The 16,473-nt window shown below is 36.0% G+C and overlaps 1 pseudogene; it reads left to right on the top strand.

Annotated features, from left to right (window-relative positions):
* The first annotated feature begins 512 nt into the window (after positions 1–512).
* The window catches only part of LOC119872816, a 118,801-nt pseudogene continuing 102,840 nt past the window's right edge, over positions 513–16,473 (top strand).

The raw sequence follows: 16,473 nt of genomic DNA, 5'->3' as shown, positions 1-16,473 counted from the left end.
CAGCTTAAGCAGGGCTCCACTGACCTCATTTGGGACATGTTTTAAAAAAGATTTTATTTTTATTCATTTTAGAGACAGAGAGAGAGTAGGCAAGTAGGGGGGAAGGGTAGAGGGGAGGGAGAAACTCAAGTAGCCTCCATCCTCAGCAGGAGCATCACAAGGCAGGGCTTGATCCCACAACCCCAAGACCATGATCTGAGCTAAAACTAAGAGTTGAACACTCAACCAACTGAGCCACCCAGGCACCTCTAGGTTCATAGTTCTTTTACCTGGATCCCAAAGACACTTTTTACCATGGATGGTTACCAAATTATTGTTTCTGGGGGTAGATATGAATGGAGGTGGTGCCCTCCTATTCTGCCATCTTGCTCACAAGTCTCATTTAAAATTTTTGAGAAGCCTAATATTCCTTTCTTAGTCTTAGCTTGAGGGTGAGTTGCCTTCCTCCTTTGCGTTAGTTAGTAGTTGAAAAAAATGTAGCCTTGTTATAATCACATGACTCACTGCCCATCATGGCCCAGTTACTGCTCTGCTATGAAGTTTTGGTCTTTGAGAGTGAGTGTACTTCCCATTTTGTTCCTCTGGGCTGTCACTCTAACAGGTAAGTTAGGTCAGAATTCCATAGATGTAAATTTAACTTTATATAACTGAATTAACTTTTACTTTGCAAGTAGGAGAACTAAAAAATTTTAATTTATCTTGTATGGAAAATTGTATATATGGGTGTCAGACTAATCTCAGCTCTAGCCACTTAAGAACTTTATGCATTTTCTTGTCTATGGAAGATGGGATAATAATAGCTATTTTGTAGGGTTATTGAGGATTAGATTTGTTATTTTGAACAACTTATAATTCCCAGTATATAATTCCCAATTCTCTTTATAATTCCCAGTAATTCCCAAGTACTGTTACTTGTAGCTATCATCATAATCATCATTATCAGCATCATCATAATTAAGATTATATAAAAGAGATGTGTGTATATGTGTGTGTGTGTAGCTTCTTTTTCTTTATTCTGTTCAGTAGTATGGTGGGATCATGTTAAATATATAATTCTGCTTATACTGCAGAATTGGCTATCTCCTTGTAACTAAAAATTTTTTAGCAATATTAACTAGTATAATTGCAGTAAACTTTGATAGGCTTCCCCCAGGTTGCCCTTCCCTCCCTCCAAATTTTAAGGCAGGTGACATTATGTATAAATACTCAGCCTACTGACTTTTTGTAGTGGTGATGATTCTTCATAGATACAGCTTACTTTGCCCTTAATTAATTCATCTCACTATTGCTCATTTGGATAACATTAAGTACAATCTAAGAAATATACCAAAGATAACACTTAAGTATAAACTATAATGCAACAACTGTTTGTGCCACTCTTCTCCCTTTGTTGTTTTCACTTGGGTCAGGTAACATTCTTTCTTACTATGTAAGATAATGCTGGTGTCCAATTTCTGAGAGCTGTTTACTTGCCTCTGAATCAGAGGATGGCAAATTGGGGTCCATGGGCTACTCTTGTCTTATCCTGCTATCTGCTTTTGCAAATAAAACTTTTTTGGAGCACAGACACTCCCATTTGTTTATGTATTACTGTCTGTGGCTGCTTTGATGCTGCAAGGGCAGAGCTGAGTAGTTGCAACAGAGACTGCATGACTCGTAAAGCCTAAAATATTTATTATCTGGCCTTTTACAGAAGAAGTTTGCCAACTCCTTCTCTAACTCAACAAAACCCAGATTTTGGAACTGTGATTCTTCTTGTGGGCCATGCTCTAGCCTGCCTTATCTTGACCAATTTAATTTGGGAGTGTTTTTCTGAAAGAATATTAAAAGAGTTTAAAATTTCATTTTGAAATGAATATTGGCATCACAAGGTATTTTGATCATGGAAAAATAGCATTTAAAAATAATTATGAGTAACATTGCTGTTTTACAGCTTGCCAGAGAGGCACTCTTAACAAATGGCTACCAAGGATTGGAAGAAGTGTGGAGGTTTGGGGAGAGAGAGAGGGCAAGAGAGAGCAAGAGACAGAGAGAGAGAGAGAGAATGAATGGGCCTGTATTTTGGCAATAAGGATATGAAGAATCTACACTTTACTTATAATTTTACTTGCAGTTTTTCTTATCCTACATAATTTTCAAAGCAGAGAAAAGGCTTCTCTTTTCCAGAAAAGACTTGATTCCCACAATTAGTAGCCTGTGCTTACTGTGGAGTGATAAGAAGATCCTTCTATGAAGTTCTTGGAGATGTGTGCTGTAATTGTCATGTAATGATGGAAGAAAAACCCTCTAAGCATTGTTGACAACTTACTGGCTACTGCAATTTTATCTCTTCAGAGAACAGTTTACTATTACTGCATGGTGCTAGTTATATCTACTACTTTTGAACTTGTAGGATGAAAGTGAGAAAGCAATCATTGCTGGGGAGTGGGGTGGGCGCAGACCAGAATGTTTAGTTTCATATTCACTTAGTCATGGGGAACTAAAGTGGTGTATTTTTTTTTTTTTAAGATTTATTTTTAAGAAAGAGAGAGGGAGAGAGGACTCAAGTGCATCATTGAGCACGAGTGGGGCGAGGAGCAGAAGGAGAAAATCCTCAAGCAGACTCCCGCTGATCATGGATCCCAACCGACTGGGGCCGGCTCTCAGGACATTGAGATTATGACCTGAGCCAAAATCAAGAAGCAGAGGCTTAACCAACCGAGCCACACAGGTGCCCCATAAAATAGTATAATTTTATACAGGCAAGTTTCTCTTTCTCTCTTGCTATTTCTCTCTTTCTTGCTCTCTCTCTCTCTCTCTCTTAAATTTATTTTGAAAAGAGGAGACTCAATTCAGGCAGCTAGAAAACACATGCAAACTCTTGATTGTAGTAATTCACTTAAGAGCAGACAGGTGCATGCATGATACAGCAGGTGGCTCTAAAATGTGAAACTACCACAGCAGAGATTTCAAGAGAAATCCTCTCCCAAAGCTAGACTCCAGTTTGAGTTTGTGCCAGGGGTTAGAGCTTAAAAGCTTTATAGAAAGTCATTTTATTTCCAGTGCAACTTTGCATTTTTAAAGCTCAGTCTCTTTTGTATCCATTTGAAATGAATTTTCCATTCTCAGATTCATTTTCCATCTCGTAGGGACACTTTTCTTTCTAAATTGTAAAACTTTCTTTACCTTGATCTTTTCAAAATTATTAATATTTTTTATTTCTTTGCTATATACCATTTTGATGAGTTTGGTTAAAATAAACTTCTCCATTGTCCCTTTAATTCCTTTCAGAAGCTTTTGGAGAAAAGACTTCCTTCCAGGAAATTTTTAATGACAGATTTAATTTCAACATGTATTTATTAGATGATTTTATTGTTAACATACTGTTCCAGGAGTTTAGGGAGATACCAAAAAGAATAAAACTTAGACTCCTTCAAATTTCTTAGAATTTAGTGATATGTGAGTTCTTACTAGCTTTAAAATTCAGGAAGAAAGATGGATGGATAATAATAGAATAAACATTGGAGTTACGATGTATGAACAGGTCCTAATAATGGTGCAGACAAAATATACTGCTGTGGTGACTTTTGTGTAGTTTTGAAAGGCAGTAATCCTTCACATGTGGTCTTTGCTCTGTCTCCCTTGTCATATCACCACATCAGAAAAGGTCTATATATCTTGTATATATCTTATATGTTTAGGTATTATTTTGTATCTGTCTGTCTTGGGTTACAGTTCTTTTGTTTAGTTATCTTAAATTTATAACCTCAGAATGGATCTACTTCATCTGGCTTTTAGCCTTTCTTCAGTAGGCCCATGTGGAGACTAGCTCTAGCACATAATCTGTGGGGCAATAATGGCTAATCTCCTGACTCGCCACCTCCTCCTTGTTCCCCATATTTCCTGCCTTGTTTCCTGTAAGCAGTAGTAGTTAACAAATCAGTCACCTTGTTTGTGCACTCATATGAGTCATAACAGTAAAACCTGTCATATACTGGAGAGGAAGTAAAGAGTAGTGGATGAGTAACACACAGTCTTTGAACTCATATTGCCTGGTTTCAAACTCCGGCTCTGTGGCTTATGAAATGAACAGTCTGGGAGAAGTTACTTACCTCACTTTCCTATATCAAATGGTGGTATTGACAGTATTTGACTATACTCAAGTTGTTAGGATTAAATGAAGTTATCCCTAAAAGTATATAGAAAGGTATTAGTTATAGAAGGAAAGCTCAATGAATGTTAAGGTTTATTATTACTAGAAATAAATAGGCTTGGAAAAAGATTTCCTTCTTCTACTTTTGCTTTTGAGAATTTTTTTTTCTATCCACATTTTCAGGATTTCACATTTCTGTGGTCAGGATTTGCTATTGAAGGCCATGAATCAATGTGATGAATTGAGAGAAATTTCTGAAGAATGAAGAGTTTGGGTTGTGATTTAAGAAAAACCATGATAGAAGAGAAAAAAAATGGGGATATTTTATACCTGTGGCATGGGGAAGAGACCAGTATTAGAGAGTGAGGATCAAGTGTAAAATGCCTCAAAAATTAAATGCTGTACAGTTTATGAGGATGCCAGCAGTTTGATATCTCAGGCAGTCATGCTGCAAAGGGAAGGTCACTTGGTTACTGCTGTGGAGCAACCTGGGTGTCCACTGATGTGGGGCCCAGCTGTTCTGGCAGTTATTGTTCCAATGTGCAGAGCTTCAAAACCTTTGTGGACAAGGCTACACCGAAGAACTTTCAAAGTGGGGACAACAGAGCCCAATTTTCATAAAGCTATGTGAGTATAGCTTAGAAAGATCTATCCAGAGTTGAAAATTCTGGAGTAGATCCAACTGGAAGTCTAGATTATTACATGGTTTCATCTTTTAAAATTTTTCTACAGCATGTTGATAATCGGTCTCTGCCTTAACATTACTTGAGCTCTGAAGGATCCTTCGTAGTAAGCTTGCTCAGTCCTCTGTCAGACATCTCTAATGATCAGCAGGAGATTTAAATATTGAGCTATGAATATTTATTCATATAATTTATTATTTATTATTTATTTATTCATATATTTATTATTCATATTTATTCATGTAATTTATTCTCATGGTTGTAGAGTCCCTTCTTTTGGCTCCCACAGCAGCTTGCATGTATGTCTATCCTGACAATTACAATACAATGTAACTGTAACTGTTTACCTGCTTCTCTTTCCTGTTGGACTCTGAGCTCCTTGGGGACAAGTGACATGTTTCTCTAGCCCCTAGCATGATTCTGATCAGGTGAAGGTCCCTAGGAAACATTCATATCCTAGGGTTATACTAAGCAAGGCTAATACCTCTCAACATCTAATAAGCCATCAAAACTTTGAGAATGACTATGACGGCAAACAAGTCTCAAGTAATATCTGTACATCTGCAAACAATATTATTTGTAAAATACAGGTTGGTATATGATTCTAAACATTCAATTTTCCTGTCCTTGTAAATGTTTATATTTTGTGCTTATTCCAGTTTGTACAAGTCCTGAGGGAGTTGTAACAGTGTCAATGGAAAGTACCGGTTACCTTTTTAAATCACACTTCTACAGGTCTCTGGTGTTTATGGTTCACCACAGGAAGTTGGGGTATTCACTCCAAGCAGACTATGATTTCTGTATCTTCAGGGATGTGTCTTCCTTCTTAGCATAGTTCTTGTGGCTGGCACAGTGCCTGGTACTTTGTAAATTTTCAGTATATACCCATCAATGCATAATTAAATGAACATTTCTACTAAGTTGTTAAATTCAGTTATTTTACTTAGAAAAAAAAGAGATTTCATGTTACGTACACCTTTTCCAAAATGTTTAGGAGGCTCCCTGATTCCTCTGGGAATTTAACATTAGGTGAAACCATTATGTCTTTAGTATTTTTGCTTATGATTATTTCTTTCCTTTCATTTCTTGAGTGCATTTTTAGAATTAGTTTCAGAAACTGAGTTTTGAAACCTCTGAGCCATACCATTAACCAAGTCATTTAACAGTATGAAAGTGCTTTCAGAGAAATAGATTCAGGGTTTCCAGAGGAAATAATTTCCCTTCTCACCACTGGCTAGGACTTTCGAAACTGCCTTTTTGCCTCCTGAAGTTAGTGATAGCAGCAAGTGGCTTCTGTATCTATTCTAAATGCAACCTTCCATAGCAGCATTATAAAGCTTGCACTGGCATCCCTGAACATCCCGTTAATTAAGAATTCACAGCCCTGTTTCTCCTTCATTCTCCTCCACGGCCTGTGCTGTCAGCTTTTGCTCCTCTTCCTTAGTAACGGAAATGAAATTAGAATTCCGAGTGGAGGCGTCACTCCCTGAGGAGACTGAGAACACCACACTCTTCTGAACTTGTTCTCTTTCAGAGCATCTGTCAGTTGTAGCTCACTCATTAAAACGTGGACATTTCATCATTCTGTCACTCACTTAGTGTCTACCCCTTGGGCAAGTAATGCCTTTGTAGAAGGAGGCGTACTGGAAACACTCATAGTTAATAAACCATCATTGTAACCATGCACTCATGAACATAAACAAACATTTTTCTCAGGTGTCCTATTGGTAGATAACTCCAATTTAAAGCCTTTAAAGGGTAAGTCAGGATATTAAAATCTACCTCATAGGGTTGTTATGACTAGTGCATGAATAAATGTGCTTAAATTGGTTTGTGCAATGGCTGAGAGATAACAAGCAGTCAATAAAATTTAGCACCTATTATTACCACTTTTACAATAATAAGTATGTATGTAACATAAATAAAATAAAGTCTTAATTACTTGACTAAATTTCTAGGCGTCCTAGCCTAAGAGCACCAATATTATTATAATTCAACCCAAAGACTTTAGTTGTAAAAGTGGAGATTTAACATGCATTTTATTAAATGGTATGTATTTTAAATAAATTAAATTGTATACATTATAATTAGAAAACATAATAGACAAGAGTAAAGGATCTAACAGGTTATTTTTAATGAATGTATGAACATAAAAGGAGTTTGATGCCTTTTGGTGAAGATGTAAGCTGATACAACCTTGCATCTTCTTGGATGTAGTACTTTTATCTTGTTTTAAAATCTAATGAGCACTGAGTGGTAGCTGATTTTTAAAGGCGATTTCCTTTCTTGATCTCAGTTTAAAGCTTAATAAACATACAAAGAGCCATTAAGTGTACACTTAATGTGACATGTAGAATATACTTAGATCATTGATTATTTTTCTAAATGATATTAATGTTGCTTCTATTTTATTTTATTTTTAAAAATATTTATTTATTTATTTATTTATTTATTTTAGAGAAAGAGTGAGAGCAGGATACAGGAGGGGCAGAGGGAGAGGGAGACAGAAACTCAAGCCCACTGTGCACTGAGTGCAGCGCCCTATGTGGGGCTTGCTCTCATGACCCTGGGATCATGACCCTGAGATCACAGCCCAAGCCGAAACCAAGAGTCGGACACTTACCAACTGCGTTGCCCAGGTGCCTTTGCTTTTATTTTATATAACACCAATTTAATGTGCCATTGAAATGATAACTGTTTCTTATGAAGATATTAACTGATTATTTTACTCACATTTCTGTTGAAAAAGTTAGAGCAACTTGTTTTCCAAAAATAGACAATGAGGAAGGTGAGAAAGACTTTTAAGTTTGTGGTATTGCTTTAGAAAGGGTAGCACAGCCCAGTTTGTAAACTTGCTAATTATTTTGGCATTTTCTGGGCCTGGAACAGTTTCAAAATATATCCACACATTTTTACTGTCATAGTCAGAATTTCTTTGCCAGAACTGACTCAAACAGGCAAAGCTTAGCATGGTTTACAAAAGAAGATTATTTAAATTTATTTTTAGTAATCTGCCTCCCATTCCTCATTTACCACTACAGACTTGCTGGGGCAGACATGTAATTTTTCTGGGCCCTTTCAAATCTTTGTGTGAAACTAGAATTATATAATTGAAGGCAGTTCCTAATCTCTCACCTGTATTGATGTATTTATTTAAAAAAAAAAGAGGGGTAACAAATAGGGACAGGAATATCATTCACAAAGCAGAATTGTATGTAATTTTTACTGCAAGTATTAAAACAAGGGAACATTCATATGCATATGTAGATGAATCTTTAGAGATGTTTCACAAAAATTGATAACCTAAATATTTATACAATATTACCTTTTTTGTGTTGTAGTTTTTCAATCAAGAGATAATGGTCTTGCAAAAGTGCTGAGATGTGGTAGGATTCTGGATATATTTCAAATATAGAAACAATAGGATTTCCTGACAGAATAGCTTGTGGGTTTTTGAGAAATAGAGGATTCAAGAATGACCCCAAAAGTTTTAGTATAAGCAACCAGAAGGATAGAGTCACATCCTATGAGAGAGGAAGGCTAAAGATGGAGCAGTTTTGGAGGGAAAACGTTCAGTTTTAGAAATGTTAATTTTGACATGCCTATTACACATGATTGTAGAATATCTTCCCTTTGTTCTCTGACACCCTTTCTCTCCTTTTCTTTGTTTTGTTCTCTACCCCAGGAAATTGATCTATGTCCATTTCATCAGTGGGATCCCTTTACCCTTTGGCTTCTGATTGTGATCAGCCAATGGTGAACTCACAGGCTGGAGGGAGGAAAGAAAATGGGATCATGAATCTATAATCCTGGCTTCCCACAGCAAGGTTTTCCACAAGTTCTTTGTGTTACCTGACTAAATGTTATTACTATTCTCTTGGTGGTCTTATCTACACAATTTGCTCCTTCCAGTTGCTGTTGACTGCTCCTTCCCCTCATCACTTTGGCCTTATGGGGTCTTAACAGCTCTGGTGCTATTGATGCAGAGACACTGCACTGCCTACCATGGTTCCCCTACACTCTGCTCACACCTTTTTAAATAGTCACTTTGTTAATTAAGTCTCCTCAAATTTCCTAACTCAGAATGACCTCTGTTTCTTATCTGGACCCTCTATGATGTAATATCCATTTAGAGCTGAAGAGTAATAGTGACTATACAGGTTTGTAGTGCAGGGAAGAGGTCTGCCTTAGAGAGATAAATTGGAAGTTATTAGCATATAGATGGTATTTAAAGTCTTGAATCTGAAAAAGATTATCAAGGGAATAAATATGGATAAAATAGAAAAGGAATAAGTCCTGGGCTTCTTATGGAAAAAAATAGGAATCTTCAAAGGAATCCAAGAAGGAGTAACTAGTGAGGGTAAAGGAAAACTGAGTGTGGTCCTGACCAAATAAGGAAAGCACAGCAAAGAGAATGGGAGTGATCAGCTGTGTTAAATACTCCTGACAGCCAAGTATTATCAGGACAGAGAAGTGATCATTGAATTGAATAACACAATAGGAATAAAACCTTGATTAAAGTAGTTTTAAGAGAGAAGGTGAGAGGTTAGGAAACAGAATACAGATAATTTTTTGAAGAATTTTGTGGCAATGGGATGCAAAACAATGGGGTGGTATCTGGTGACAGAAGTGGAGTCAAAATAAGAATGGAGAACTTTCTGTACTTATTCTCTTGGTAATCTCTTATAGACACAAAGCTTTACACACTATGTAATGCACACACTTTATTGTAAGTGACATTCCAAGGAAAGGAAACAGAATGTGCCAAGGTCTAGGTCCAAGAGGAATCATGGTGCATTTCGGAAACTAAATGGTTACAAGTAGTTAAACATGGCTATAGGATAGAGTGAAGAAGAGATGAAACCCTTAGTTTGGTAGCCTAAGAGGTACTGAGTCCTTAATAAGCACATGAATGAGCTTGCCCGCAGATTGTTCCTCAGCTCAGTCTTGGATTTTCTGTAGCCCTTGATTGTAGTCTTATGGGAGACTCTGAGCCAGAAGACCAAGCAACCTCATCCAGATTCATGACCTACAGAAATGGGGAGATAATAAAATTGAAATAATTTGGTTTTGGACTAATAGTTATGTAGCAGTAGTTAAAAAATACCATTTCTTTTTTTTTTTTTAAGATTTTATTTATTCATGAGAGGCACAGAGAGAGGGGCAGAAACATAGGCAGAGGGAGAAGCGAGCTCCCTGCTAGGACCCAGATGTGGGACTTTATCCCAGGACCCCGGGATTATGACCTGAGCCACAGGTAGATGCTCAACCACTGAACTACCCAAGTGCCCCCCAAAATACCATATTTCAGGAACTTCACTCCAGATGACACTGGACTCCTTAAAAGATTAAGGAGGGGCAAAACTGGAAGCAGTCACTCCAATAAGGAGGATACTTACAGAAATGCAGGTGAGAAGTAAAAGTTGCAAATAATGTACTCTCCTTAGACAACCTGGATGATCTTCCTTCTACTTTTCCCTGCAGATGTTAGTCCTCAGAGTATTTAGCTTGTTTCTGTAGGACAGCCAACTTTAGTCCTGGTGTCTCTTTTATATTGACCTATTACACTGTAGTTAAGTTTTCTGTTTGGACCTGTATTTTAAGGAATACCCTGTGATCCCCCAAAATTCTAAGAAGGAATATTTCAGCTTAATTACTTGGCCATTAAAATTGAGCACATCAATATCTTAGCATTTATCCATGCTTATCAAAACAATAGGAACAGGACCCTGAAAGAATAGAACACAGAACAGATGACTATTTTCATGCATGCACGAAAGAAGGGGAGGGAAAGGCATACTTACTGCAGTGTCTAGTGTCTGGTACATAGTTGGTGCTCAATAAATATTGAATGAATTAACAAATTGGTATATAAAAGCTGGGCCAAGGAGACTCTTATATTCAGGGAAGAATATTAGGGCACAGAAGGTTTGGAGGAGTCTAGGGTATTAGTGGAAGGAGAAAGTGAGGCATGAGGAGGAATTTGGGAAGAGGCACTATAAATAAAGTACCAATTTCACAGTTTTATCTAGACCTATCTATGCTTAACTCTTAAGGAAAAAAAAAAAAAAGAGACCTGACAAAGCTGAAGATTAGCACATAGTTTAGAGGATCTGAGGCAGTGCATTCTATTGCATAGGGAGGGGGAAAAGGACTGTTTTGTTCCTTAGATATTCTTGCAGTAGCTACAGATATAGTTTCTGGAGAAATATCCCTCAACTTACTCTGTCATTTTCAGGGAAAAGTCGATTGAAAGGGGTTTCCAGCATGTTCTGTGATTGTGAGCAAAAAAATCTATAAAATTTCAAGTCTGTGGAATGAAAAGAAATCCTTATTCCTACCTCTTTGATAGATCTGGAGAGTTTTGGTATTGGGGTTTTATTGAGCTGTATCTAATGATACAATAGATAGGCTGTGTTTATAGGGACTAGAATGGATTGTAGAATTATTACAATGGAAAATATTCAGTTAATAATGGAATGCATTAAGTAACAATGCAAAGAAGGATTAAATATTTCCTGTTTTCTGTTTCTAATTATACAATTGTCACTTGTTGCTTAATTTTAGAATGCTCACAGCATGATTTAACTATGAGTTTAATTTTTCCACTATCATATTCTGAGGATAAAGATTAAAAATTTTGTCTATGTTTTCTCCAAATCTTATTGTTTTTCACGAGCTTTTCACTTAAATGTGCAAAATGGTGATATCATTATTTTAATAAGATTAAACAAACAAGTTGAGCATCATATTGATGATATTAGAAGTTAATGTGCTTTTTGTCCTGTTTCTAAATAAAATGGAGAATTTAAATGTACTAGGATCACACTTTGTACCGTATAAAGTTTTTACACGATGTGCTTTGTTTAGAATGTAGCTTTTAGTAATTTATGCTTGGGGAAACAAATGAATATGTTAAAATTCCACCCTTTACACCACATGCAGTATTTATTAGTGAAGTCAACATATGCTTGACTCTCTTCATTATTACTTTACGACTACTTGTGTTTAACTAATAGCTTTTTTTTTTTGTTTTATCCTTCCAATGTACTGAAACTTCCTGAATACTCAATACAGCTGTTCCATATAGTGACACTGCCTCATTAGTTTGATGCATTTGAGCATACATACTAATAAGGACAGTCACAAGGAAAACTACTTTATTTTGTTCTTCCCTGGTGTTTCTTTTTGAAATAAGAACATTTGCTACTAGTGGATGTTGCAGCTCAAATGTAACCAAAGGAAAAATCTCAGGAAAAGACACAGATGGTCTCATTGGACTCTAGAGAAACTACTTGTCTGTATCAGTGGCACTTTCTCCCTGGTTTATCTACCTGTTTGCACAACATAAAAATTAATTTTTCAAGTAATACTTCCATAGCTACAGTTAACATCAAGCCTGTAATTTCCTAGTGTGGGTGGATGAAGAGTTGCTTAGCTAAAAGTAGTCATGCCTAATAGTCTCTAGATAACCGTGTGGCTCTTTTCTATTAAGAGATTTTCCTGCAACGTGTGGCAGCATACACAGGTGTGCATTACTTATATGCATTCCTGCTTCAGCCATTGTTATGCATCATGAATTACACCATGGGGTCTGCCTTTCCTGAGGAGGAGGTGGAGGTATGTTCCTCCTCAGACAAATCCTAAATTGGATTTTCTGGACCATAACTGACATTGATGGTTTTGTCTGTAACAGACTTGATAAATAGTTTTCTTTTTTCTATTGTGGAATATTCTATTTGTTAGGAAGCTGTGTCAATAGAACAGTAGAAATTCATGCTATTATATTTGAAATTTAATGTCCATTCAATTTCACTGAAATGCTTTCTGAAAGACAGTCCCTATGTAGATTACAACATCTAGGAAGAGGGAAATTTTAAGCTGCCAAACTACAGTTGTAACCAAACATGAATCTTTTCCTAATAGATTTCCAATGGCTGGGTAGAGAGTTGGAAACTGGAGATTTGTTTTCAGGGCTCTGTATCTTGATTCACTAGTAGACTCTACTTAATTTGATTTCTTTTTACTCTTATACTACTAATTCTATTTTATCTAATTCTACTGAAAAATGAGCACTCAAAGCTTTTAGATATGTCCACTACAAAGAAAGAAATGCAAGACTTGGGTAATGACAGTGTGTCAAGAGATTGCAAATCAACAATATTTAGTTCATTTATATGCTTCTTTTGCCCTAAAAGGATTTAATGAAAGTTTAAAAATGTATACAATATATTAAAATTAATAATTAGAGGAGAAGCATATAGAAGTAGATAGATATGATTTCTTTGTTCTTGGAATCTTTTGGAAGCTCAATGTAACCTATGTTTAAGAGATATGATTATAAAGGAGGTGAAAGAGGAGACTGGTTAATGGAATATTTGTGTCAGCTAGCAGGCTGCTGCAGACAAATGGCAAGGCAAATCCTAACATCCATAGTCTCTTCTAATCTAACAAGTTTTAGAAGGCTCATTCCCCTTTCTGACTTTACCTAAAATCCATCTGGAAATGTTCTTGTAGTTTTAATTGGCTTTGTGGAATCCCTGCCCTACTGCCCCATGGCTCAGTGCCTGGCATATATTAAATACTTAGTAAATGTTAAATGTTTTATTACTAGAATGTTTCATTCAAATTGTATGGAGCTGTATGATTTCAGCAGAGGATATTATATTCATGAATATTCTGGATTTGATGTGCCCTAAATAAATCTATAGAGCATTTTATTCTATCCCTGAGGGAAAAAATAGAAAAAAAAATAGTTCTTATTTCATTATGGATACAATTTTTGGTCAATTAAAATAACCTTCAAAATGTTTTCTAAATGAGTAAGGAATTGTCCTTTAAATTTAATACCTCTGAATCTGACTAATTACAAGTTTAGAGATAAGATTTAGAAGCAAGATATAATATGTAAACAAAGGAAAAGATGATTTGGTTTTTAAACCAGAAGGTACTGGGCCTAATTCCAAAGGGTATATTGAATTTAGTTCTTAGTTAAAAGGCTACTATAAAGCCTTTCATAAGCATTCTGGGAGAGAAAAAGTATCCACATTACAAAGACCTTTAAAACCAAACAGATTTTTAGAAACTAGTTCCTCATCCTCCTGTACTGGTCATACCAGGCACTTTGTCCTAAGGGTCTGTTCCTTTGTAGTCATTAAAATATTGGCGAGACATGTAAACTGTAAGTAAATGCAAAATAAAGAGTAAAGGGTGGTCCAGATGGCTGTAGAGTGATTACTCGCTAGGGATAATGAAGAGTGAGATTTAAAAAAGATCCCTTGGATCAGGAGAGATATTAAAAGCAGGGAGGCAGTTAAGGAACTTGGAAGAGAAAATAAAGGAAGTTGAACACCTGTCCAGAGAGGTTGAGAAAAGTGGCCATAATTAGACAAGACTGTTTTTCATATTTTATTTATTCATATGGACAGACATATAATGGTGTTATAGTTTTCATCAAAATTTGGGGTAACATCAGCACTTAATTCTAGTTAAGAATTCTGCCTAATTTTGTCATCCTGTGTTTTCAGCCTGATGTGTATGTCTACACTGTTTCTTTTTCTTCCTTCTTTCTCTCCTTCCTGTTTATCTCTATATGTTTATTTAATATATACATATTTATTTTATTTATTTTCTACAAATGATATAAGAATAAATATAATAAAAAAAGCTCCACGTGATAGTGATCAATCAAGAGTCCCTTTTGGAGCAATCTTACTTCAACTCCCTACCTCCAACCTTACTGCTCTGTCACCAGAGTTAATCCCTGTGACTAGTCTATGTTGATTACTCTAACTATTCTGTGTTTAGATTTTTTTCCAACATATTTTTTTGAAGAAAGTAAAATTCTTCCTTGGGAGCATCAGGAAAAACAAAGTTGATGAACTTAGATGAATTCTCCCAACACTATGATCCTTATGGATTTATAAAAATCTGACCTGGCTGATTATGTACTGATATTTAATAGACATAAAATGTTAGAATACCTTTAGTTCTGGTGTGAGAAAAACTTCCTCATACCATATTCTTATACATGACATAAATCTTGCATAAAATATTAAAATATTCTAATTAGTACTGTTAGCCATTTATATTTATAAAATGTGAATAAAATTTAACCAAGTTTGATTTCATCCACTGCATATTGAGTTTTGTGGGGTTTTTTGACAGGAGGGAGGAAGTTCCCCATGACATGCATTTTTAGTGAAGCTACTTTAATTTTTACGAATGCTTTATAATAGTTATAGTGAATAACTGAATGAATAATGGGTAAGAAGATTCCTGCAGTAAAAAAGGTTCCTTCTTCTGTGTGGTTTTGGAGCATTGAATGTTGAGCCTTTTAGCTGGTAGTGGGTGCGACTGTAACGGAATTTTCTCATATGTTCCAGTTAAGTGGAGATGCTTCCAAGACATTAAGTCATTGTGTTCTACCAATCAAGTAAGCTTCATTTGGAACACAGTTGCACCTCTTCCTCTTTCATTGTACATAAGCAATGTGCTCTGTAACAGAACTTATTTCCATGTGCTTTTTCTTCTGGTCAATCAACTCCTTCAAATAAAAAGTTAAAGATACATGGCAGATGCTCAAAATTCCTTTTCTAAGTTCTCCAAAATTTAGTAATTTGTGCCAATAGCATGCTAAGAGCCAGGACAGGAATGGTGCACAGTGGTCTTTCCTAGGAGGGATACTTTGTACAGTTCTGATCTGAACTTAGTTTGAAGTCTTCAAATAAGTGATGTAATATTATTCCTGTAAACTTGCTTTTACTTGCATTCCAAATTGTTTCTTGAATGGTAAATAAATGAGTGGATTGAAAGCAGAGATTCGTATATTGTGCATGCTCCACAGTGTAGCTTACCATGAGAAAGCCTAACTTTGGCATGAGGTCGCTGACTGTAGCTGTCACTGGTGAAGTGGATTGCAAATTATTCTATTGCTTGTGAGCTGAACATTTGTAGCTGTGTCTCTGTTATTTTAAATTTTTACCCAGGGATCAAATTTTCTAGTAACTTAGAAAATGAGATGAAGAGATGCGTGACATATTCCTATACAAACGAAAAAGAAGGATAGTATGAACATTTGATGGATGTTGATGACAAAATCAAAAGCTAACAGAATATGTTGCTAATATATATATATATATATTACATATATATGTTACTTATATATATTTTAAAATTTTTATTTATTTATGAGAGAGAGAGAGAGAGAGAGAGAGAGAGAGAGAAGAGACACAGGCAGAGGGAGAAGCAGGTTCCATGCAGGAAGCCCGACGTGGGACTCGATCCCAGATCTCCAGGATCACTCCCTGGGCTGAAGGTGGCGCTAAACCGCCGAGCCACCCGGGCTGCCCTATATGTTACTTATAGATACTTATACACACATGTAATATAGATATGTATACATATATATTTATTTATATCTTATGTAAATCTGGAGGTTTTCTTAGAACATAGAAGAAGACCGTCCCATACCATAGTGCCTTGTGTGTGGATTCACTTTGTGAGAAATCTCAACTGTGGTAGTATAACTATGTGTAAGTTTTTTCCTTTTTCTGTCCCATGAAGTGTGCTTTCAGGTACCCTTTTAACTAGGGGTTGATGTCACTGTTTCTCTAGCCCAGCCCCTGATCTGTAATATTCCTGTCCATGAGCAGAGCT

This window comes from Canis lupus, chromosome 8 (assembly GCF_011100685.1).
Source record: "Canis lupus familiaris isolate Mischka breed German Shepherd chromosome 8, alternate assembly UU_Cfam_GSD_1.0, whole genome shotgun sequence".
Lineage (NCBI taxonomy): Eukaryota > Metazoa > Chordata > Mammalia > Carnivora > Canidae > Canis > Canis lupus.
This window is presented reverse-complemented; position numbering and strand designations above follow the sequence as displayed.